This window comes from Pyxicephalus adspersus, chromosome 4, assembly GCF_032062135.1.
Source record: "Pyxicephalus adspersus chromosome 4, UCB_Pads_2.0, whole genome shotgun sequence".
NCBI classification, from domain to species: domain Eukaryota; kingdom Metazoa; phylum Chordata; class Amphibia; order Anura; family Pyxicephalidae; genus Pyxicephalus; species Pyxicephalus adspersus.
This window is the reverse complement of record NC_092861.1, coordinates 55553955-55579770: the sequence shown is the minus strand read 5'-3', so window position 1 is coordinate 55579770 and position 25816 is coordinate 55553955. Positions and strand designations below refer to the sequence as shown.

The 25816-nt window shown below is 36.8% G+C and overlaps 1 long non-coding RNA gene across 1 annotated transcript; it reads right to left on the bottom strand.

The window, feature by feature from the left end:
* Positions 1-6646: 6646 nt before the first annotated feature.
* On the bottom strand, positions 6647-18957 carry LOC140330044 (uncharacterized). The gene is made up of 4 exons (XR_011920586.1): positions 18794-18957; positions 15711-15939; positions 10203-10254; positions 6647-7341 (listed from the first exon to the last, which is right to left on the bottom strand). It is a non-coding gene; the product is annotated as an uncharacterized lncRNA (long non-coding RNA).
* Positions 18958-25816: the final 6859 nt, after the last annotated feature.

Sequence of the window (25816 nt, the reverse complement as noted above, 5' to 3'; positions counted from 1 at the left end):
GGAATCCCTGGCAACTCCTGGCTGCTCAGGACTGTCATGAGCATTGCTCCCGAAATGAGGAATTTAGGTGTATTCCAAAATCAGGAAAACAACACCCAAAGATACTTACCCTATGAGAGTAAATAAAATGTCATGGGATCTAAATTTATTATATTATAATCATTATAATCATAATCATAGTGTCCTCATATAAAGTGTTAAACAAACTCTTGCTGCCTGAAACAGCATCTGTAACACTTTACATAAGGACACCACACCATCTACCTGTGACCAACAATAATGCACAAAATATAATTTTGGGGAAAGTGACCCATGATATCAAACTAGAAAGTACAAAATACTTTAACCTTTAAAAAAAGGGGGGGGGGGGGAAACAGATTGAACCAAAATGATTTTAATTTACTATATGCTGATGGCACTAGTGCTGTTTAGCAAGAACAGTCTTATCTCTACCAGGATGGCTTCCCCTGTCCTATTGAAATAGCTTACCTGTCAAACTTTCCTACCTGGAAGGTTAAAGTTACATGGAGGATAAGAGATAGGTGTTTAGGGCGGCTTCTACTTAAAGTTAGACACTAGGAATGAGTTTACGGTAAGGCTTTTGGAAAAAAGGGGTAGCCTAGAAACAAACTAGGAAGGGGTAAGGTAAGTCACTAAGAAGACAGTAAGAAAAAAAAATTGATATAAATATAAACCAAATACATCTATGCTTTGTTATTTTTTAATCACATGTTCCCAGTCTAAATATTTCCCTATTTTACAGGTCAAGTATTTTACACTTTTAAGTTAATTAAGATGATGATTTGTTGGCCACCAATAGATGACAATGTGTCCTCATGTAAGGAGTATAACAACCTCTTCAAAATCAAACTACACAGCCAGAGTTTTTTACACACTTAAGGATACAATTATGACAATTATGAGTATAAACCATGAACCTTTTTCTAATGGCATATTGGTTTAAACTAGAATATGTACAATAAAAATATGAAAGAAAACTTTGACTCAATAAAACATTCTCAATGACACTTTTGGTCACAAGCAATATATAGGGAAGTTGCCACTGAATTAAAAAAAATGTTAAAAACCACTGAAGTGTACTAAGCAGTGGATGTTCAGATTTTTATTACTTACGTTGATAGAAAATGTTAAGTTCAAAGGTACTTTAGGCAAACTGATAGGCTTTGGTAATGCCTTAAGCCAAAGTTTATCCTACCAACTGCATGGTTGGCAAAGTAAACACATCTGGGCCCTGTAAATGTACACAGTGAGCAGCTGCTGCCTGCTGTGTGCAATTAACCACAGCCTCCGAACTCATTTCTATATATTTGGAATCATTTTCATAGGCTGGTGGTCATCACACTCAATTGACGAAGCTCAAGCTTGTGAACTTGTTACTGTATTTTAGTAGGCAAAGCTTCTATTGGATGGTAGTCACCAGTGGCAGTTCTTTTACAATGGACCCAAATCTAAACCAGAACACTACTGATTTTAGCATTTTAACTTTTTTCTCAGATTACAAATCTGGTAGCTAAAGCGAACATTTATAAGATCTTACCGTTAATATAGATGGTTGAATGTGCTTGAGTTCATTTCATGAGGGGTTTTGTCAAATCAAGTTTAAATTTTGTGGAACTTAACGATATTCTGTCCATTTTCAGGGCAAATGAGCAATCTGTTGTCTAAAAATGACATGGGAAGTTGTACAATGCTGAGGGGACATATATACCAATACAAAAAAAAAATACCATGAAGAGGGTCTTTATTTTTTTGCGTCTTTGAGGGCAACATAAAAAACACTAAAACACTAATCTTTTAAATGACATGATTGGGAGATGCCTTGAAGCTGTATGTGGTATTATGAAGCAGTAGAATATGCAGAATGTGCCGGTAACATATGTTCTGGCAATACAAATATTTTGGATGTCTAAAAAATACTTACTTGTAAGTTTAGCTTGGCTTAAATACAGCAGCAGCACCCAATCTAATTCCCTTCAGCTTGAAAAAAGGCTCTTTTAAGTAGTTTAGGAAAATCATGATTCTTATCCTACTTTTTTTGTACTAAGTGGTGGAAATACCAGCCACAACAGATCCAAAGGTTAAAGGAAAAAAAATGCTACAGCTCACAACTTCATACAAATTAGCCAGTGGTAATGAAAAATAATTGGCTCTATATGGCATCCAACAACTTTTTCCAACAACAAATCAAATTTCTACAACAAATTAATTGTTCAATGAAATTTATTGCGAATACTGGTGAAATTCTCAAATGTTACTCAATTCATTTTATACAGATGTAAAGTTGTCTCAAACTGAGACATATGATAAAATCAGTAACAGTATCAGTAGTATCAGCAATATTTTAGGACAGAAAAACCACAAAAACTAAAATCTATCTTTATACAAAGCTCATTAAAATGTAAATATATGCATGCAAATTACTCACTGCTCAATCCCTGAAGATCCAAGAGCATTTATGTATTTTCCTCCACACATAGAGACGATAGCACAGCATACACAGCCGAGAGAGCAAGTAAACAAACGACAATCTTCTAATGGATTCCCACTTGTCAATGGTATCTAAGGCATAGATTTGTCATTGTCTATATATTACCAACAACTCTAACTACCAACAAATAAATTAAAAACACACACAGTTGGAGAATACTTTATTATATTATACTTAATCGTAATCATCAAGGGTTTAAATCAGAGCTGCTAAGTCCCAATTATTAACAGCGTGTCGAGGAAAAAAATACTAACCTGCAAGTGATAGCAATTCCAGTTTTTAGATGAGCAGCTGCAACCTATAAACTTTATAATCATTTTTTTGCAAAATATTTACATGTTTAGGTGACATGGTATATAGCAACCTTCTGTTCATACTTTGGAACTGAATAAAAAAAAATTAGACTGCAGGAATTATCATGGTAAATGTAAGGAATCAACACAATATAGAGTGTTAGAAAAACACCTGTCCCTCCATTTATGAGAAAAAAATTATTTTGCCCCCAACTTTTCACAGATCCTTGCAAGGCTTTGGGATATGTATCCTTGTTTGTTTTCCTTTCTGGCTGCCAGCCCTAGATCTTTTGGCTTTCATGTTTTGTCTCTGATCTGCACCATGTGACCTGATGAAAACAGTCTGCTTGCCTCAAAGCACTAAAATCTTCTGCAGACACACTCATCTGAGGCACCTCCTTTGAAGTACTCCCTCTTGTGGTGGTGTCAAATGACCTTCTGGCCATTCATTTGATCTTCCCTACATAAGGAGGTGACGGCATCAGGATGTTGGCCTAACAAGTTTATTGTCAGCTTCAGGTCCCAATGTATGTTTCTGCTCAAGTTTCTGATCACAGTCTATTTCTACCTGTCCTTGATTGCTGCTTGTCCACACCATTGCTCATCCAGATTTTTTTTATCCTGGCTTTGTGCTCATAATACAGTACCTGATTCCCATATGCCCTGACTGCTAGCTTACTACTGCCTGCCACAGCCAGCTGCTAGCTAGCTCTGACATGCTTAAGAACTGCAACCTGGTCATTGCTTCCCAAAGTCCATCATACTGTGGAGTGAATTGGTGAAGCTGGAGGTTGCTTATTTAGACTCTGCACCTTTTCCTGCTCCAGCCAAGCGCATCAGTGACATGCACAGTCAACTATCCCGCAATAGAGTACCGTGACACAACTGGCACAAGTTACCATATCTGTCTTAAGCATTCAATATAGAAACGGAGAATCCAGGTGGTACTTCTTTGTATGATAAGGTAAGTCTAACACTTTAAACAAGCATCAAGTTGCTAGTTTCCTTAACTGTCCGATCACAAAGCAGGATGGGTCCAGACCAAACTTTATTAGTTAACTACAATGCAGTCTGCTTTGTGTTCCTGAATCATAAAACTGAATGAAAATCAGGATAATCCAGGTAAACCATTTTATGTGTTTTCAACTATGCTTTTAGCAAAACTAATGTTTTTGGTTAAGAAATGTTTTTACAATGTTTTTCTTTAACATTGTTGTTGGGATTATTGCATTTTACCACAGTACCATAAAACTAGAATAAAAAATATATATGAGGAACATTACCAAATAGCACAATCATAAAAATGATTGAAATATAAAAAAAAAAGTTCTCAATATTTTATTATGCAGAAATAAATAATATTATTAAAACGAAAATTACTAATATAACCACTAACATGCTCAATGTTTTTAAACTTTGACCTCAAGCTAGTTATCTACTTTTATGGTGTTTAAAAATACAGGAGTATTTGAAAGAAGCTAGCTCAATATAAAAATACATCATTTGTAACAGGTCTGTATGTAAAATTAGAATCTTATACATGTTTTTTTTTCTTCTTTTTGTTATATATAAAAATATTAGTTCGCATACGGCAGAAAATATTGCTCCCTGGAGGTTCTGTCAGGCACAGAGAGACAGGACCACTAGGGGGTTTTGGAGGTGGTGCGAGCCCTGAGAAGGTGCAGAGTCTAAGCCGTAACCAGATTTACTCCAGAACCTCTGATGGTGAGGATGTTGCGCTGCTGGTTACGGCCAGGTTGCGGTCCTTGGGCACACCAAGGTGGGCAAGCACGGTACCAAATCACCAAAAAGCCGGGGTCAAGACATGTAGCAAGCAAGAGAGGTCAGGCCACACGCCAGGGGTCAATAGCCAGGGATCCAGGAGACAGACAGCAATGACATAGGGGCCAATGCGTGCACAGGGAACACTGGAAATACTGGAAACAGCAGGAGGCACAGACGAAGCAGTGATATCCACAGGCAGACAGGAACACAGGAACAGCACAGGAAAGTTGGTTGGGAACCAACAGACTGGACAACGGGAGGTTAACACAGGAACTGGACACAAGAAACACTGGATTAAACAGCAGGTGTACAGGAACTAGTTCAAAGAACTAGGGAGCTTGGCACTAGTAACTTGTTGCACGAACACAGAATGGAGTCTGTGAGCAAGCTAAATAGCCAGGGCTGGTTAAGAGGCCACTTTCTGATTGGCCAGTGGCATGGACGGAGTCGATAAAGCCTGGAAACAGAGGCACGTCCAGCATCTGAACTGCCTATATGCGCAGGAGATAGATGCCTGTGTTTTAGTGAGGAACAGGTGTGACAGGTTCACTGATTTTAAAATAACAATATAATATTTATATTTAAATGTTTAATATTAGAATATCTTAGCAATGACCATTAACCAAGATAAACTTTTGTTTTTTTATTCTTTTCCTATACAGCATGTGAAAAAAGAGGCCCAAAGGTAACAGGAAGCAAACAAAAAACAAAAAACAAAAACAAAGACACACCCCAATAGACAATATATGTTCTTTATTTTTGGTCATTTTAGGTTATGTTGATGCACATATTCCAAATATGGTATTGGTTTTGCTAGCTTGGCTCTAGTTTTTGAAATATTGACCTCAATAATAACCTCATAGAAAACTAAAGAAACATGAAAATTAAGCAAACTAGATATGCTTATGTATACAATATTAAATTTTTGAAATACCAAATGTCAATATATTCTATATTCAGTTTATTTACAGAACTAATCACAAATAAGTCTGTGAAAAACTCCATTTCTTTGTTTTCTTTTTATGCTGATGATCAGGACAATCACGTTGAAGTCTACCTATCCCATCTGCCCTGATACCTTTCTTTTATCACCATTATATCTTCATGGAACCTCTCCCCTTGTTCCTCACTGAAAAGGTTTTTAGGAAATGTTTCCAAATGGCTATGGAGATAACGTACCTTTATGCTCATAGTAGCACCCAAATCTTTAAAGTTTAGGAGCAAGTTTTGTACCAGTTCTTCATAAGTTCTTCATCATTTTGTACTTTATGGTTACCCAAGAAGTTCTTGACAACCATGACATAGCTGTGCCAGGCAGAAGCTTCAGTATCAGTCATGTAACTTGTGAAATTTGAGTAATTTATCAGTTTCTAAATCTGGGGTCCATCAAAGATTCCTGCTCTAAATTTTTCAGTACTCAATCCAGGGAAGGATCTACAAATGTATTTGAAGAAATCACTGTCCTTGTTTAGAGCTAACAAATTGCTTCATTAATCCCAACTTTTTGTGTAGTGGAGGAAGAATCATTTTTTCTTTGGCAACAATTGGCTCGTTAATGATGTTCGCTGCACCTTTTTCATGTTTTTCCGTGGAGACCATGTCACTTTTTCCAGTGATCCTGCTTTGCTCCACTATCCCACAATCAGATGAACTTTTGGGATAAACATGGGTATCCATTTTGCTGTAGGATGTTCACCATTTTTGAATCAACACATATGGACCATTGCTGTTCATGATAGCAAAGCTTTTGTAAAACCATTTTAAAAATTTTATATTCTTCTTTAAGATTTGTTGAGTGACCAATTGGAATTGATGCATAGCAGTTGCCATTGCCACAGATTTCAAACTTTGAGTGGAACTGTCTATGAAAAGCCGCCAGTCTTCTGCTTGGTATTCTGGTACTCCCATATGTGGCTAGTCCAGCGATGTTATAACAGTACACAAAGCCCCTGATTCATCAAGCAAAATCGGATTATCGGTCGCGCATTCGTATTAGCGATCGCGCGTATTATCGCGCTTCCAGCGATCGCGGATTTCAATGATGAATCAGGGGCAAAGTCTCCATCTTCGCTGAAATACATGGTAGGAGTGTCACCTCTCTTGTCCTATAAACCATTATTTTAATTTCCGGTCTCAGACAGTGCTTTTCTTTTAGCCTGGATGCTAAAAGTTCAGATGCTTGTTTTGACAGACATAGGTCACATATTAAATCATTGAGCTCTTCTTGGGAGAACTGCTGGTTTGATGAAACACTTCCTTCATATTCACTTTCACTGCTAACTCCTGGATTACACTCCAAACCCTGTATATCCTCCATGTCAGATACAGGAATATCAGGGAGTGTACTAAACACTGGTATGGGAACATCAGCACCATGCAGCACAGATCGTCTTGCTGATTTCAAATCAGGGTACTCACACTTGTTTTTCTTGCAATGATGGAAACCTTTTACATTAACAGCACAAAAAAACAATCATGATGATTTTAGGGCTATCGCCATACCATATGTACACCAAATTTTAAACTTTTCAGTTTTCCATTTTCCACTGACATAGACACTCTACAAAAGTTATGCATAACATATGGGGAGCCCAATACCAATCTTGGTCCCCCAGTTTAATACTAAAATATACAAGATATGCTTGTTTCACCAATTCCATAATGTTTCTTCACTGTTTTTGCTGGGAATATTCACTACAAATGTAGCAAAATACATTAGGGTCATTCAAACAACGTCTTGAAGAACTCATATTTCTGTAAAAAAAAAGAAAATGTTTAAATAAAAAGGCAAATGAAAGTTTCATGAAAATAATGCTACATTTAATATAGAAAAAGCAAAACATGGGTGTAAATAAAGATTGATAATAATATGCTGTGTTAACATTTGTTGTTGGTAAAATCGTCTATTCTGATTCCTGTATCACTAGAGCCAATTCAATGAAACTGATATCATTTCTGGATTCAGCAGACCTAAAATACACTAAATATATTAAAAAATCGTGGGCAAGTGAAAAAAAAAAATTTTGTTGAGCTGTGTTATTAACTGTAGAACTATAAATCTTACAGATACATTTATTGGTATGTCTATGACTGGACTGCAACTACCACCTTTGCCATGTAATGGTAGATGAACTTGATCACTAGTAAGGGAGTGGCAAGGAAGCAATACCATAGAAGATGAGTTGTAGTTGCTCCTGGATCACATTCAGCCAAAAATTTCCTTTAACCTGGCAACTGTACCAGGATACTTATTACTAATAGCTCATGACTTTTACAACTGAGTGGTAAATATAAATAGTTACAATTTGTGGTAAAATTTAGTCACACCTCTGTTCATACATAGATATTTATATACAGACATTTACAAAATATTTTAACCAGTTTTATGAACGTTTGCCTTACACAAACTAAAATGTGAAAACAAAAACATGTTAGTGATTGAAGAGCACTGTGCAATCAAACCAAAAACCAATTCCGAGAAAGCATGCAGTATTGCATGCTAAATCATTGATATAACAACTGGGGAACTACTAAGAAACTGTGTGTGATCTAAACAGCATGTACAAAAAAAGTAATTTTGTGCAGATGCTAACAGCTGAGATCTACACAAAATAATGTCCACTTGTACCCTTCTCCTATTAAAATGAAAAAATCTAAAGAAGGAAATTTTATAAAATATTACACTGTGCCATCATAAGTCTCTGTAGCAAGAATAAATGTTCTCTATTAATTTCTGATTTTCACTGTCAGCTCTCCAACCTTTCAGTGACACTATATAGCTACAGATAGTTTCCCAGTTGCCACAGGCATAGAGGTTTGTCAGATGAAAATGACAATTACATGATGAAAATAATTATTAATGTTTTGGGCCTCTGGGTTTTCAGCTCTTCCAGTATAGGTTAATGTAAAAATATTTGAGTTCCTAAAACTTAGGTCTCTCTTCATTTCAGGCCAATGGTCACAGCTTTAAGGACACAGAAATATGTAGTCAATGAACTATAGTAAAATTGAGAAGTCATACTGCAGCCAGCAGTCACTGTACAGCAAATATTACTATGGTCGGTGCCTAGTTATCTACATCTGCAGGTGCAAATGGTAACACACATCATAAAGCATCATGACATTATATATACCCATATAAAAGACCCATACAGCAGGTCTAGTATTTTTATTTATATGTGATAGCCAGATATAAAAGTAGCATATTTGTGATATTTACTACAAAATGTTGTAGGTCAAAAATATTGATATTACTTTTTTTCCTATTTTCCATTTAATAAATGTATGAATTGGCATTTTGTTCACAATTCGATTTGAGCTCTTAGCATCAGAATGCTAATATGCACTTCCTGTAAACAAACTCACTCATCAATAACGCATGCAGTGTCTATGTGTCTAAATATTTAAACAAATTTATATATATATATATATATATATATATATATATATTTTATATGCATATCAGCCTATACACAAATATAACACCTCCAAATACGCCATGCATGCTTCCTATGTATGAGATACAAAAAGTAATAAAGTAGACACTCAGTTTTGCACACTTTTAAATACATACACATAAACCCATGAATCCTTTGACTTGGTTTTAGAGTCTAAACATGATTGAGAATTGCTATTTAGAATTTATTGAGATAATAAGTAGTTTAGGTGTTATACTAAGTGAAGGGTTAACTATGACTTGTAGTATATACTAGTTGCATTTCTATTTGTGTCTACTCTGTAACCAGATGACGAAAGCTTTTTGAAGTACAATGTAAGCCTTGCAATGTATCAAGTGACACTATATATGGGTAAAACGTAAATAGCTGTACGTAAATAACATAACTCAATATGTACAAAAAGACCACCTGACAAGTAAAGATCAGAGACTATTCCTAAGACCATACTGTGTGCGTGTGTGTTATTGGGATATCTCTCCAGACGTCTGTCTCTCTGGTGCAGGAGAAATCAGGGTGCATTCGAGGAACTAGAAGTAAAAGCAGATCCTTTCACTAAGAAAGTAAAAAAAGGAGAGGTAAATACCTTTAAAAAATACAAGATAAACAATACATTTATACACTAACTGTAATTACAAATATTGCATTGCTTTCCTATCTGCAAGAGAAAGTAACTCTGTGCTTTAAAATGTTTTAATGATTTCTGCTGAAGTTAGGTAAATAATAATATTGTTGTTTAAGCAATAAAAAGAGTTCATTTGAAATCCCTACCTTTTCACTCAAGGATCACAAAGAAATTAAGTTACAGTGAAACTGTTTGGGTAATCAAAACTATGCATACAGTGAATTAAAAAAGAAGAGGCTACTTGAAGTTAGAAATAATTGCTAGATCAAGAAATATTGCAAAGGCAAAAGGCATCCTAAAGCGAAACTGCTGTTTAGCAAATCACACAACAAAAACCTGTCTCCCAACTCTGTGTTGCTCACAGTTATCCTACCTGCCTTTGTCCCAACATAATGTCACCTGTGTGGAAAAAAAACAATATTTGCCCTTATTTCGCAGTTCAATACTAGTAACTGCCATATTACTTGGTTAGATGTTATCCTGTTTAGGAGGAGAACATGTGAGAAAAAAATGTTTCGTTTCTTACAGTCATTTACCTTCTCATTGCATCCTTCTTGTTTCCATATCAATTAGAAGCTTATATTCATCCTTAAAACATCAAAGAAACATTTACGTCACAATGAGATTTAACCACACATCCAGTTTATTCTGCCTTAGTGAAAAAGTAAAACTAATCCTGTATATCATTTTAGGTACGCTCTAAAAAAAAAAAAAAAAAAAAAAAAAAAATATTAACCTCATACCTTATAAATGTAGCTGCTTGTATGTGTATTTAGGAAATGTTTTTACATTATTTTGTGTGGTATTTACAGAAGCTAATCTCTGCTCACGCATTTGTTCATCACATGCTCAGTTTTAATTTATCTTGAATTATGGTGGGTTTACTTCAATTTGTTTCCTGATAAATAAAGATCTATGTACACTAGGCATGCAGTGTAACCAGCACAGTAAACACAAAAGTATCCCATACAGTAAATGATCATTTATTAGGAAGTCATATCGTTTAGTAGATAATGAAATATTCTGAATGTCAGTTGAATTATCAATCCAGTAGCTCCATAGACTTGATCTGGAGAATCAGTTGGTGGTTGCTTTAGGACACACCAAAATCAAATGAATATCAAACAACTCTTTTCTAATTTCTTCCTTCCCTCTGTATAATCCTGTGTATGTGCTGGGAACGTTTAACCATTAAACCTCCTTGGATTCAATACACACAAATGAACAGTTCACAATGACAACATGGAATGGAAACAGTTGTTTAACTGTTGACGTATGTAATGACTACTGTTGAACAATTTCTTTCCCTCAATTATAGAGCTAAAGACCCCTGATTCTTATGCAAAAGGTGATGGAAAATCAAATATTTTTCAGTCGAAGAAAACTATTTTGTTGAAAACTGTCTAAAAGGGGTAATTCATTTGTTTTCTGGAGATGTTCTTTTATTTTTTGTTGTATCATCTTGACAAGAAGTGAGGTGAGGAAGATCTTTCAGATGACACACAAAATTAAAAAAAAAGCATTCCTTACTGTATCCAAAAAAAATTTAAAAAAAGTTTTGCTTTAACTTACACAATAATATTGGAGTATATTGAACAATCTAGGCTAAAATGTATACTTAAAAAAAAAAACAAATCTGAGTTTATGACAGCATTAAATTCAAAATAATAATAATGACTGAATAATAATCCAATAATGATTCTGATAATGTTTCAGAATCACTTCAGCTGATCTATCCAATGAATCCTACATGGATACCTCACAGAATTGTGATTAACTCCTAGGCTGGGCCTACAGGGACATTTTCCCCAGCGTTTATCTGAGGCTTTAAAGTCCGTGTTTGAAATTCCCATGCATTCCAATGAATGGGCCAATCTACACCAGGACGGTTGCTTAACCTCCCTAGTGGTACATTTCTCTCTGGTTTTATATGACTAAAAGCGGTACATTGTTTTTTGTGAAAATTTATTTCACAGTTTAATATTATCATATGAGTATAATAACGTTTGAAACACAAAATCCTGTAAAAAAAATAAATTAAATAAATTTGAAAATATATATATATATATATATATATATATTAATTTTTTTAATAAAAAAAAATAATATATTCATACTTTATATACTATACTGTAAAATAAATGTTCATGAAAAAAATGTACTGCTTTTACACATATAAATCCAATGTATTGCATTTAATACAGTTATTTTGTATTGAATGCAATACAAATTGAATTTGAATTTCCTGCCCCGCCGGCAACGTACACACGCACAGACGTCACCAGGAACTCCCCAGGTGACTCATCGGGTGCAGAAGACACAGGAGGAAGAAGATAGAAGACAGGGATCGCAGCGATGGACAACGCGGGACACCAGGGGTTCAGGTAGGGCTGTACTTACTATTACTTCCCATAGGTTTACCCACCCCGAGTGTGACTCGGGGTTACCACTTTCAGGATCTTTTTTTCTACCCCGAGTCACACTCGGGGTTACCGCTAGGGAGGTTAATGCATGTTTTTGAGCATTGTAAATAATGCACTTTGCAACAGTTTAAAAATTAAAATGTGGGTTGAACGTGGGTAAACGCATCTATTGATTTCAATGGGGGCATTTTCCCGCATTTTCCAGCGTTTAAGAATGCTTGAAAACATAATTGCAGTAAAAAAGCAGTAAAATGCAGAAAAACGCGGCATAGACGTTTTCCAGCATTTTACAGCAGTTAAAGGGCAAGCTTCAAAACGCCTGAATTTAAAACATGGGCTTTTAAAGCCAAGGATTAAATGCTGGGAAAACAGTCCGTGTAAACCCAGTCTTATAGTAATAGTGGTCAGTAACCTGCTGCTATCATTTTTACAGTCTGAAGAATACATTCTACAGCCCATTTTTACAGTCTGAAGAATACATTCTACAGCCTACCAATAGTAGACTGAAATTATATATGCCTTCCAATGAAGGCTAAAATATGGGTTTTTCATTCATATTTCAAGTCCATTCAATCACTGTCAATAGTGTAATGGCTGGTAATAGTTCCATGACTTGACAAGTGTGAACTGAAGCACAAAATAAATGTTATTTTGAGGATATGCGTATGTACCTGGAAAGAGGTGAACTCTGTTGCTTGTCTTCAATACCAACCTTTTACATTTACTGAGTGTACATGATCATGCCTTGCTAATTTGCTGGTTGATTACATAACTAACATAGGGCTCTTTTTATCAAACAGGGAATCAGACATTGCCCCTGATTCATCAAGCAGAATCGGATTATCGGTCGCGCATTGATGACATATTATGAAGTGCTTACTAGTATATATACAGCTTGATCTCAATTAGTTTGCAGTGTTGCAAAGCAAACCAAAAAGGATAAAAACAATGCAACAAATGTAACAATAAATTAATTCTTTTGTGAATGAGTACAATATAACCTAAAAAAGTAGCACTTACCCAAAAGAAGATGAAGCATTAAAGATTCTAATTGACCTGTAAAGGACTGCAGATATGCACAGAACAGAGAGCAGGTGTGCGCTAATAAATTGCTATGATCTCACCAGTGACAGCTTAACAGATCCTCCTTAATCGCGTAGCTGAAATCTAATCGCCCTAATTGGCAGATTCGCGACCCCTATTGCTCATTATTATCAAGGCAGTAATCCAGCTGGCAGTGAGGGGGCGAGTGTACGAGCGCACTCGACTCCGGACTGCGGGAAACCGGCTCGGACCAGCGAGCGCGGATTTCATTGATGAATCAGGGCCAATGAATGTGTTATTGGGGCCAGTTTTTCACAAAATAACTCACTGCAATGTGGGCTCATCCTAGTGGCACTGGAAAAGGCAGGCATCAAATTGTTACTTATTGAACTGTCATTGAACCCAAAATCTGTGAACAACTACAGACCTGTTACTAACCTATATTTTTGAGAAAAGCTGATGGAAAAGATTTTTCAAACTATGATGCCAAGTTAACAGATAGTAATATATATTATACCCTCCAATTTGAATTCTTAGAAAAAGACACAACACTGATACACCTTTTTTTCAGGTAATACATTGTTATGCAAGCGGGTGTGGACCCACTGTGCCACTGACTGGGTATGCTCCAGAGGAGCGTAACTAAGCCGCTACCAGGTCCTCACTAGAGCCTCTGATGGTGAGGATAGGCTTGGGCTGCAGGGTAGCTGCCAGGTGCCACTCCAGAGCAATCCCCAGGCCAGTGGCAGCTGACCACAGGACTCAGGATACCCGGTGCAAGTACCGAGGGGCTTGCGTGGCCAAGAAGTCCAGAAACAAGGATCCAAGGTCAGGGTCAGGCGGCAATCAGGCAAAGGTCCAAAGACGTAATCCGAGGTCAGGGTCAGGCAGCAAACAGGCTAAGTCCAAAAACGTAAGCCGAGGTCAGGGTCAGGCAGCAAACAGGCTAAGTCCAAAAACGTAAGCAAGGTCCGGTACACAGCAAAGCAAACAGAGTAAACACTTTTGCACTAGGAGTTACACAGAGTAAAACCTTGAGATTGCTCAGGCAACTTCCTGTAGTGGGACGTGCCTTACCTGTGTGTTACCTCATAGATTAAGAGAGACACACCCACGCCAGCTAAAAACAACAAAGCAAGTCTCCAGCAGGAAGGAAACTCAGGCATGGAACATAGCTAGTGGGGTTACTCTACCTGAAAGATAGGGCCCGGCACCCGTGCCTGCAATTAGGAGCAGCGGCGCCAGCACGACCTGCAGTGCTAACATAAATGACCTAGTATTAGCAAGAGACACAGTGTGTCAGCTGCCATGAAATATTAATCCAAAAGTTGCCAGACTATTGTGTTCTAAGAGGCAGTGCTCTCCACTAGTTTTAACCCTTCCTATCTGGCAGGTCACAGTAGATTCTTACTGTTTCATGCTAGTCGCACTGGCATATGGATTCCCACAAGGTTCACCATTTTTACTTCTATCCTTTGGAGTCTACATTTTACTATTTCGAAGTGTAACACAGAATCATGTTTTAGGTTGTTTTTGCTAAGCACACCATACACGGTTATACCTGTCCTTAAAGCTAGGTCTACAGAACTCAACAACATCAATCAACTGTCTAGGAGAACTCAGATTGCATGAAACTCAACTCGTTGAGGTTGAAATTGCATGAAACTCAACTCATTCAGGTTGATCTTCCACAAAACTAATTCATGCTAATTAATATATTTTTATCTTGTCGCCTGGACTACTGCAGTTCCCTATTTATAGTGGAAAAAAATGCGCACTACAATTTGTGCAAGAATCTTAGCGTATTCTACTCAATCTCACACATTTCCTTCGTTTCTAAACTTGTCAGCAAAACAGAAAATCAATGTTAGGATCTGTCTGTTTACTTTCAAAGCATTCAATACTTCATGGGAGAGTACACCTCACATACATTATTTACTCTGCTAATAAATCAAACTTGTTTTTTTCCTGAATTTGCCTAACAATCCTTGCCACACGGGCTTTCCCTTATGCTGCCCTAACTGTATGAAACTTACTTCCACAATCAGTTTGTGAGGTTTCATTCCTAAACATCTTTAAAAACCTCTGAAAATACATTTATGATCCAAATTCGATGAGAGTGATTCATTTTCCATATAGCACTTTCCACATACAGGAAGAAAAGTGGTATAAAATGAAAAAGCATAAAATTTACATAGGGGCAGGGGGTTTAACAGGAAACATGGGCTCTTCTAGGGGGATCTTGGAGAACAATGTTTTTTTTTTTTTTTTTTTTTTTTTTTTTTTTTTAACAATGACAACTTATTGTTTTCTCCTTGACTGCACTAAATAAACACTGCATGAGGTGAAAACATCAAAACATAAAATATGTTCTATATTTACCAAAAACAAAGCAACCGCACCCCGATGGAAAGTGCCCTAATATGTGGTTACCAAGAACTCTTTGTAGGAGGGTTAGCTAATTAACTTTTACCAAGTGGCAAGTAAACAAGAAATGGACTGACACCATAAAAATTTAAGTGAAAGAAATGCTTCTGTTTATGAAATGGCATGCTTATTGACAGCAGCTGAGCTTACTTTTTCAACCATTGTTGCAGCAGACAGTTTTGGGCCATGACCTCTTTTCACAGCAAGTGTCCTTGAGATATGAAGTAATTTAGACGTTCCATTCGTAGTCTGCAGTAATTCAGTCAAGTTTGATTCGCTGCACACTCTTGGGCTCCTGGTAACATTTATCCTAGTTACAGCTGACAGTACTGTGGTTTCTTCATCTGTGCGCTGCATATCAAGGATCCCCTGTGATAGACTTAAAAAAAAAAAAAAAAAAAAAATATATATATATATATATATATATATATATATATATAGTTTAAAAGCCCATCACACCTATGCAGTGTATGTTAATAGGCTAAGCATTAACTTGGGCTTCATTAAGAAAAAAAACATACTGGACCTGGCATTTCTTCACAATGCAAAACAACAAACTATAGTACATTATCGTGTGTTTAAATGCATTGCAATGTGTGTCCTATCTTTTAGTGTGATGGGTGGCAATAGCAGCACTGTGCTGGATTTAACCACTGTCTGCAAGCTGTGATACCCTGCATTATAGCATGCAAAGTACTGCAACACAAAGGCCAACTGAACTTCTGGTTCTAGAAATTCCAGTTGCATGGTAGTTATTTGAACTTTTAGTTTTTTTGCTTTCCGAGTCAGTATTTTATAACAACTATGCATATCAATATTAGCCGAGATACAGATATGTCTTCATCTGTGTTCTTTTTCATGGTCAGACGTAATAAACATAGCAAAAGGAACTAGGATTTTTAGATGAAGCAGTCTGCAGAGCCATCCACATTGTTTCTCCGATAACAGGTTGTTTTTCAGATTTCATCTATTGCCCTTTGTAACTATTTTTCTGTATTTTTGGAATTCAGTGTACATTCGCAGATTCAGACTGATGCAGATTCATTAGACTTGAATAGGAACGTTTTCCTACCACATATTCAAGCAGTTGCATTGCAGTTAAAAGTGTTCTGTGGGATATCAGATAATCCTTCATGGCCTGTGACAAGAGAACTGAAATGTTTTAGAAAATGCTTTTAAAACATATCTATCTTTGTCAATATCTCCTCTTTACTATTTGCTCCTAAAGCAGACCTCTCATGACATTTCTAACATCATATTGGGTGGATAACCCTTTTATAAATTGAAAACAAGTCTTTTTTTAGTTTGTGTGGATCATGTGCCCCAGGAGGCTTCAAGCTGCTCCTTCTGCACATGCTTTTCTGCAAAGTAAAAATCTCACACATGCTCAGTGCAATGCAAAATCAGGTGTCGTAAGAAGAACCCGGAAGAGGTCTCCAGAAGATGGTGGTGCCTGTTGGTTCCTCTGCACCAGAAAGAAGAAGAAATCCAGGATAGCAATTTTAAAGTTCCACTTTAAAATTGACTGCCCTAGAATACTTAACAACATGGTTTTCGACTGTCCATATGAATTTAACCTAACTTAATAAACATTAACAAAAAAGTAAAATATTTAACAGGCAACTTTAAGAGAGTGCAGCGTATTTAAAAACAATTATTTCATATTTAAATACAAACAGGCCCTAGTCCTGATTCATTCAGGTTTCCTGCTGCATAAACTATTAGTTAACTGAGGCAGCATAAATGTCTGGAAATATTTTGCCAAACTGCCTAAAAGAGTAATAAATTAGGCTTCTGACATTTTTCTGTACCAGAAACTAATTTATTTCTGCATGCCATCCTGCAATGTGTCAATTACTATTACATGACGCTATTGAAATTGTAGTACAGACAGTAACGTTTGATTGAAAGTGTCTCCTGGAACAGAGGTAGCACAAAGGAATGCTGTGCATCTATTATCCCTGTAAACAGTGTCTGTGATGCTCACGGTATGAAGGATTAGAGAAGGCTCTAGTCCCTCAAGCACAAAGATGCTTGGTTGATATACAGCTAGAAAATGAGCTACCGGAAAAGACAACAAAAAAGAGTGCCACAGAATCTTTAGGCTTATTATTTTTTAAGGATTAATATTTTTTCCTTTAGGCTATTTAGCAGATTATTACAAATTGTCATTTTATGAAAATTAGCATATTTACATATTATTTTATGTATGTGTCATTAGGTATGCATTAACAGTATCACCAACTAAGTGAATAAGTTGGATAGTGATTGATAGGAAGAATTTGTTTACCCGTTTACATTTTTGAGGTTTTGCTTTGTTACTTATTAGTAGGTTGTTTGGTCATAGTGCCGTGTTTAGTGGCTTGGCAAAGTACTTTTCAGGCAATTTAATTAAATAGTTTTAACAAGAATTGTTCACTTCAAAGAAAAAAAATACATATTAAGAATATGTGCCACTTGGGGCATGTTCCTACCAAGCCCCCTGATTTCTTTAGCAATTTTGGTGAGAATACCATGTTCAGGGGCTTTGAAACTAATGTGTAAAATCTGCAGCTAATTTCACAAACTAGCAAAAATTTTCACTAAAAAACATTTCTCACTATTCCTCATCACTTGTGCTAAATACAAAAATTAGGAAACTTTAGCAACTCATGATCCTTGGTCCACAATAAAGACATTAAAGAGGAACTAAACTAAAAACTGCCAAACAAAAAAAATACACTTACCTTTCATCCCACAGGGCAGTCCGTTCCCTCCAGGGGTGTCTTGCATCTGGTCCAGCGTCGTCCCAAAATCCGTCCTGCAGCTGGCGTTCCAGGCGCCGCCATCTTCTCCTCTTCTTCCGGATTCTTCATCCTACATCCTTCATTAGGTGACGAAGGATGAAATGAAAAAAAATTGCCGTTCCTACTGCGCATACGTGAGATTGAGAAAAAAATTTTTTTCCCCACGAAAAGGCTCCTTCTGCGCATGCCCAAGATGCTAGGGCATGCACAGAAGGAGCACCCAGGAGCCCCCCTGGATGCCTGACGTAGGTATCCCGGAGGCTTTTCGTTCCCATTCATTTTTTACAAAAAAGGGTGTTGCACGAAAAAAAAAAAAAAGAAAGGTCTTTACAGCTGCACAAAGCAAATTGTTTATTTTTTTCATTACATATGCAGTACCAATTCTATAATGTTTAATGGGTTTGAAAGCACACATATTGAAAAAAAAGGATAAAATACTAACTCTACCTTTAAACACCAAAAAGAAATAAGCAAAAACAAGAGACCAAGCAGGCATGTGAAGGTCATTTCTGGCTTCATACATATTAGCACACAGAATGGTTTTGATTCATGTACTTGAAGTACTGTTCTTGCTCCATCAGATACTTTCATTAGACAAGATTCATTGTTGGTTACTGTCCTTGGATTCACGATTGTCTAGTCTTGCATTTAAACTCTGTATGCAAGAGAGAAGACAGATAGCACAGATGTAGCCTTTCATACACAGACTGTAAGTTATTCAGACAGCAAACCTTCAGTTTTACTTGTTAATGGCGCTAGAGTGATTTACTTTGTTTTTGCAAGTGTAATTTCAGGGTGGAACAGATGGTGCAAGTTTTGTTTAAACTGGTATTACAGTTTTAATGAATACTGACTATTTCTTGCTCAGTGGACCTTTTGTTCTTTTTTTAATAAGTTTAATTTTTTATCTGGAAGTAATACTGTGTTTAACTTCAAAAATCAACTGAACCCTAACTGGCTGTTTCTAAAACATGGGCTTAAGGAGGAAGTATCAAGTAAGTAAAATATTATAATTTTAATAATTTGATCATGTATGTATTGGTCCATTTTTCTGATAATTACTTTTACTTTGAGATTTATTTATACCTGTCTTAACAATTCTAAAAAGAGAGTTCTCACAAAGCTTAAACATTAACCCTTTTTATGGTTTCATATCTTTAATTCATGGGGAAGAACAACTAGGAGTTATTAGTCCAACAGAGGAGATCGTAGTCAAGGCATTTCATGAGTGTGGGCTCCAGTGAATAAAATCTACATTTAAAATCTGTTTTAGAATGTTTTATTTCCAAAACCATTTTAACAAGCTGACTGTGCTGTTGGTGTTATTTATGCTGTCAGCTACATGCCGTACCTAGTTAACCAAACCTTGTCATACTTTTACTTTAAAACTACTGACTTGTGATGGATATCTATAACAATGGGTAAGAATGATACATATTATTATCAGTAAAATTCCATTTTAACAAGCACGTGACAGAGGACAGAGTATGTGCTATATTAATCAATATTAAAGCAGGATGAGGTAATGAACTAAAAAATCTTAGTTCCAGGGCCAGACCCTTCATGAAGTGAAGTTATTATTTTGCTTTGGGAACCAATTTATATTAAAGTCAAGGAAGTGGCAGGTCATGGTCCACATAAGTCACTAGCCCCAGCCCAAAAATTTAGGCTTCCCTGGTCCTTCCACCACCGGCAGCCTATAGCCTGCAGGCCTACTCTTTTCCAACCCTGCATATCTGTAGGTTTAAAGGTGAAGGGTTTTGAGGATGATATGAGTTCTAAATGTGAAGAGACCAGGGGCTTACCTGTTTAAAAAAGCAGAAAATAAGGATATTAGGTCTTTTTATGATGTTGCAGAGAGCATCAGCTCTGCAATCAAAATGTATTTTCTATTTTCTGCTGGATCATTTAAAACAGAAATTTGCTGCAGGTGGAAGGCAGTTGTTGATGTTAGCAGTGGTGGATGATAATGCAAAGTGAGGAGAGACAAGAGGTGCAGATAGTTTTGGTGGATAATGTAGCATTTTTATTGGGGTCAAGTTCTAGTTATGCCCCTTTAAGTCCCTACCCCTATCAGCTTAGTCTGGCTAAAGCTGTAAAGCTATAAAATGGGATTGTTTTTGAGCGACAGGTAAAGCTCCAAATAGAATTTTTGTCAGTTTAGACAAAGATTTATGATTGTCTCAGACACAATCTAGCACAAGATTCCTATTCCATACCAGATCACCAATGGGCTAACTAGTAATCAATTAATGGCTGAATTTTTAGGTCTGGTATAGGGCCTTCAAATGCTTGAGATTCAGGAAGGGTGGAATGGTAAAATTAGCAAGTCGGATATCCAATTGTTTACCAGAAATAAGCCCAATGCTAGCATATAATTTGGATAGAGGATATTGAAAGATACCTATTATTTTGGCTGAGTATTTGTATAGGTGCCTTCTTTTAAATTTAAGTTAAAGGGTTTGTAAGGGGCTTAACATTTTTGGGTCTAAAAACAAGAAGAAAATCCTAAGGTAGATTGTTAGGTTAGGTAGGTTGTTACCTAAGGTAGAATTTATAGGTCACCCATTAAAGTTGCCATTTTTCTGGCTGTCAATCTCTCTGTAATATGTTTTGTTAGATTTTGGTTTTATGTGCATTTGCTATATACAATTTAAATTGTTACCGTGTCTGTGCTGATTGTATTAATCGAATACATGTTTCAATTAAAATGTGATTTTTTTTGTTTTTTATTTTATTACAAATATAATTAATTTAGTTGAGAGATGCACTCAGACTAGGTATTGTTCTGATAAATTGAGACATTACACATGTAGAACTAAATGTTCTAACAATATTGATTTGATAACAAAAAAGCAATACATACATTTAAGAGAAGTTTACTTTTTTATGACCACAAAGTGATTTTATTAGTATGAAAAAGCACAGTACTATGTAATTGGACAAAATCATCTATTGCAGAATACCTGATCTTTGCAATTGTTTTGCTTTTTTAGCTAAAAGGCAAACTCTATTAATTACAAATCCCCGCTTCATTTTGGTAAATATGGCAATCAATTTTCAGTGTAGGACATATTTTTTACACTTCAGGTATTTGCTGTTGATCACTAAGGATAGATCACTAACACAGATCAGTAAATATTATTAATTTCCGCTGTTTTATTAGCATCTGAAGGAAACAAATATGCAGATATATAAAATTTTGTTGTGACCAGATTATTTTTCCTGTGACTAAGATCCTATTTACCCAGGCAGAAAACTGTGATATAAAATATATTAAGTTTATAGGATTTGAAAATTATTTTGTCGTATGAAAGTACCCATATTAACAATAATGGTGATGTGCAAACACCTTTTAATATTGACCACCTGATTATTTGATTTTGTACGCCTCCCTATGCCAGAAGCTCGAGGACTCGCACGGCAGCACCGGCTCAAAGAGAACCAGTGTCTGCACACTTGGCAGCTGCCAGTAGTGAGCGGTATTAGTATCACTAGTATTCACCCCTATTCACTCCCTTTGGGGGCTTCCGCAGCATCTCCCCATGCGGCAGCATTTCCTGGGATGAGGAAGCAGTAAATACACCGCAGTCTCACTGCCATTGTGAATTAGGCCATAATCTTCTATGAATCCCCAAAAATCTTAACCTAGGACCAGCCTGTGAACATGGTTTCTGCACAAGCTGATTATAGGCATCCACTCTTAGTGGTATGCTCCACTATGCTCTATACCTGTCTTTCCACTGTTCAGTGGCAGACCCTCTGTGACCAGGATATACTGTACAATTTTTCTATTGGATAACAGGGGACATATTTTAGTCCTGGGATGCATGAGGGTTAATGTTAAGGTCCAGGCCATGTGTGTAGTCCAAGAATAGGAATAGAGAGAGTTCCACAGGGTTACAGAGAGTTCCTTGTATTTTTTGCATTGGTGCATATTAGGGTCTTTAGAAGTCTATTGCAATGCATTACACTTTTTAAAAACACAGAGAAAATGCATATGTGGAAACGCAGGGATGTAGTTGCAGTCTCAGGCCATGCTAAGTTCACTTTATAAAATTCCAACCAAAATAAACTATATTATCTGTTTACTTGTGAATGCATTTTGATTTAAGTGTCACGTATGCTGGTCCTATGCAATGGTGCTTAACAGCTTTGAAAATCTCTTTACCTCTCGCTTTAAAATTCTCTGTAACATCATCCTACCTGTATGAAATAGGATTTTACTAAGCATAGCAAACAGATCATTTGTTCCAGCAGAAGGCAGACTTATATACAGCTCTTTGAATGTTCCACAAAGCTATTTGTAACCTTCATTACCAATATTTCTGAGAGACTAAATATAAAAAAATTACAAGCTCAGATAACCCTGTTTTCAGGGGTCTTAGGTCTGATGGTGAACAGAAGCAAATAGTTAGCTGTTAGCCTCGCCCTCCCACACTCACTAGTGAACCTGGATAATCGTACAAACCTGTAATGAATTTCTTAAAAGTCATTTGCTTTTTGTTAGAAAATAGTTTCAATCCTGGACCTGATCCATTCCAGGTTTGCTGGATCACCTAGGTTCATTGATGAGTGTATCATTGAGAAGTGTATCTTCTCCAGTCTTGGAGACCTTTATTAATCAGGCCCATAGTGTTCATTCAAAGTCTTTACTATATATCCTGATTTTTTGTAAATGCTAAACTTAATGTTTTTTAAATTGTTGATTTTCCCCTTTTTTCTCCATATATGTTGTAAAATTGCCATGAAAACCAATAGAATTGGCAAGATACATTTGCAAAATGTCTTTATTTTCATTAAAAATGTCTCCACTTCCTTTACTGCCAAATCAGCTTTTCAAAAATTGCCAAAACTCTAGCAGTAATTTGGATAGCAATGCTGCCATCCAAATACTTCTGTTTGCTTCCAGCCCCAAGACTCAGTGGGCTCCTCTGTAAGCCTATGAGCACTGCCTTTGCCAGCAGGCTTCGGGATAGAAAGCAGGTTTTGTGAGGATATCTGAAAATTGTCCTTCCAATCTCCTGTGTATACATTGAGACCAGAAGTATTTAGCTTTGATTTTTCATCTGCATGCAAAAGGGCAGAGAAATACCTGTCTAAACAGTCACAGGTCTGTCGCTGGCCATATTCTCCAATATTTCTATCTGCAAGGCAAAAAGGCTGTAGAAATAGGAAAGTATTTTTCTGGCCTTGTCTAGAAAACCTGTTGCTGACAAGTTGTTGACAGTGACAAGATTGGTATGTGTAATTTGAGCTATAGGACACACTGACATGCTAAAACATCTATTATCAGATATTGTTAGGAGTTCATCTGGCTGACGATCCTGCACTGTTCGCAATCACAGTATATTATGCCTTGTGTATTCACTCCACCAGCACTGGGGATAATATAATTAATTGTCCTTTTAACGCAAACCAGTTTGCAATATCCCCAGTTTACCTTTAGTCATATGTACTCTTACTGTTTCCTGGCCATGTAATCGTTTGCTGACTGGACCAATATTTGCCTGTCTTTAACCCTTGGATATCTTGTTTGGGGGCCTACTTGTGTTTGACCCTTTGCTTTGTTTCCTGGACTTGTCTATACTGGGCTCACCTGTACGGCATCATCTGTGGATGAGCTGGTTACTGACCTGGGTCTGTCCGACCTGCCATTGTGTCCCCATGCCTTGCTCTTGTGGGCTCTTGGTTCTTCCATGAGTCCTTTCCAATATACCCTCCTTCTAGGCCATAGTAATTCTGTGTGCCTACCAAGACCTGTCTTCAACTGCAGAGGCAAAGCTTAATGGCCTTAAGCAGGCAAGTGGAGGAGTATGTTGCAGAGTTTTGTCACTGGGTCATCAATTTGCAGTGGAACAATGTGGGGCTGAGCCTTTCCGATGCAATTAAGGACATTCTTGTCAGTCACCCTTTGCCAGTCTATTTGAATGAGACTATCTATTTATGTATCAGTATTGATTACAGTCTCCATGAATGCCACAGGGAAACTCTTTCTACCCCTGCTGCACCCAGACCTCCAACCACCTCTAAAACCAGTCCACCCCGATCTTCAGCCAAGTAGCCAATACAACTGGGCTTCTCCAGTTTGTCAGCCTTAGAGAGGTTGAGGAGGAGGTCCAAAGAGCTCTGTTTTTATATTTCAGAAACTATGGCCACTTAATTAATTCCTGGCCTCAGAAGAAATTGGTCAACTTCAACATCAAGGTGGGACAGGAAAATCCACCTAGGCAAGCATGTATTTCCTCTAATCACATTCTTATCACATTCTGTTTCATGATGCTATTGCCTGGTATTCTTCAGTTGAGCATTCACAGGCATTCCTGGATAGCAAAGCTGCCTCCTGGGATATCTACGTCACGCATCCCGGGAGGCTCTTGGCTGCTCCTTCTGCGCATGCCCGAGATGCTTGGAGCCCTTTCATCAATAGGGAAAAAAGTGCTGCTCTCATGCATGCACAGTGAGATCAGCACTTTTTTTCCCAGTCTATGTCAAACGATCTGCGCAGTGCGAGAACGAGTAAACGTAGGAAGAAGAACACAGAAGAATACAGGATGTCGGTGCCTGGCGCTCCCTCTGCGCTGGGCCAAAGATGGATACCGGGACAGCGCAGAACCCGATAGATGGACTCCCGACAGATGGACTGCTCTGCGCTATTGAAGGTAAGTGTGATTTTTTTGTTTTGGGTTAGTTTTGGGTTTACTTCCGCTTTAGGTTTAGTTCTGCTTTAAATGTAATAGTTATGTGTATTTAGATATTTCCCTGGACACTAGCTTTAAGGTGTACCTATAGACATAAATATTCAATATATAAAATATAGAAGACCATAAACGATCTTTGAAACTTCATTTCTACCCTGTAGATGTGAAGTTTAGACTCTGAATTTAATTACAGTCCTTTTGTAATAGCATAGAAACATCTGCTGGTTGTTTACGTTGGAGAGCTGGCAGCCTACCAGAGTATGCTCTGCATAAAAAAGCTGTGTCTTTGTTGTGAACTTTGGAAAAGTATTTCTTTACAAGGCTTAGGTGTAATTGTTCTTTTTCAGAATATGTGTTAACTTGTTGAGCTCAAATTGCAATTTTCTAAATGATTAACTGTTTAATTTATTAATTCCATTAAAAAAAGGTTACAGGCAACCCACCAAAACAAAACAATATCTGAAATCTAAGTTGTTGCAGCAGGTCATAACATTTTTATGTTGAGGGAAATGTTGATTTTAGATATTTGCAAATTATTCTAAAGCCTAGTTTCAGTTTGTTGAAAACAATACATTTCATGTATGCAATATACCAGAATAAATGTTTCCAAGATCATACTTTTTCTTATTTTCTGTAAATTGCTGCTTGCCAAAGCTTTCTTAAATTAATGACTTAGAGACTGCATTAATTTCAAACACCTAAGTGATTTTGGTGTTGTAAGAAGAAAAGTTGCAGAGTCTGCATCCCCTTAGACATAGATTAGCCTTGA